General features: G+C 39.4%; 1 long non-coding RNA gene across 1 annotated transcript in view; it reads right to left on the reverse strand.

Annotated features, from left to right (window-relative positions):
- Positions 1–92: 92 nt before the first annotated feature.
- Positions 93–1,432, reverse strand: part of LOC110315421 — a 7,693-nt gene continuing 6,353 nt past the window's right edge. Inside the window, exon 2 of the long non-coding RNA XR_002380214.1 lies at positions 93–396. This is a non-coding gene — a long non-coding RNA (uncharacterized LOC110315421). The remainder of the gene's footprint in view (positions 397–1,432) is intronic.

The raw sequence follows: 1,432 nt of genomic DNA on the forward strand, positions 1-1,432 counted from the left end.
GAAAGAAAGTGTGTGGTGTGTTTTCATTGTCTGTCTCAGAACACTGAATCTTTATTGGCACTTTAAAGAGGCCAGAATAAAGTCATAATTAGGAAGGTTAAGTTTATTTAAGCCAAAGCAAAATTTAAACAGTAAAATGTGTTTTATTCAATCTAACAAGAAGTTGCAAGAGATGATGCCACCTTCAGATTATGAGTTTAGTTGGCACAGCAATGCCACACCCCGTCCAATCCAGTGTTCCTTGGGGTGGTCAGAGGGAAGAATCATGGCAATCACGAAATTTGTGGAGTGGCCAGTGGTGGAGAGTGTGCCCCTCCTCTCGCTTGTCTTGTACAGTGGAGCAACGTAGCTTGGTCGTTTGGGTATGTCTGACTTTTTGCATGGCTTTAGCCACATCTGGAAGAAAGCACAAACACCTCTAAGTCAGAGCCATTAACTGGCATGTTCATTAGCTACTGTGATACTTCCAGAGTAAGGTTATGCCTAATATCTATGCCCTACATAGATTGTATTTTTTATCAACAGTGAAATGATAGTTCGAATATGAAGATGCCTAACTAGCTCAGAACCAGTATACAAAGAGAAAACAGTTTGCCTCTGTTAGAAGCATATTGCCCACTCGTGCATGCTTTCAATATTATTTGGTTTAATTAGACTAGCCTTGGAAATGTTACCATTTTTACTCTTTTTTTCTACAAAGAAAGTATTCTTAGTGAACTTAATTATAACCCATACTTAGAAGTGGTTTCTTAGCAGGTTGTAGGCAAAATGTTTTTACAGTAAACAGTTAATTTATAAAATACTGCATTGTGCCATAATAAAGACTAATTGCTTAAAAACATACTACCCAACTGTTCATCACCTCTTCCCTGGGGGTGATTTCTGGTGTTTTTAGTAACAAAACAAAATTCTATATATTTTCAAAAGAGAGAAGCTATTTATACTCAGAATCATATGACTTATTTACTTAAAACCAATACATTCTGGCAAGTTATTTTACTTGAATCACCTCCCCATTGTGGATGGATAATATGCATATGTGCTGTGTTTAACAGCTGTGAGCCAGGCAAGGTGGTTCAATAGAGCCACCTAGCAANTTACCTGCTCCTCTACAAGAACTAAACCAAGCCTGTAGAGTTGAATGACTTTGGGAAAACACTGGAATTCAGGTATCAGAATACAAAAACATTGTAGAATCCAGACCTGGGACAGCAGCAAGGCAAGAGAATCTGCCTACCTGCCACCCAGTTTCATAGCTCTGGGAGAGGCTCACTTCCAGCAAATGTCCCACACATACACTGTGAAGTTACCAGGTTCTTTCTTACAAGTGTACAGCCTAAGAGGTAAGGCCTGCCTGAATTCAGTCCATATAGGTTGGCTTCACCCCTCCAGCAGATCTCTAAGGTACTATAGTCAGGAGTCACCCTAAGAA

Source organism: Mus pahari, unplaced genomic scaffold (assembly GCF_900095145.1).
Source record: "Mus pahari unplaced genomic scaffold, PAHARI_EIJ_v1.1 scaffold_12107_1, whole genome shotgun sequence".
NCBI lineage: Eukaryota > Metazoa > Chordata > Mammalia > Rodentia > Muridae > Mus > Mus pahari.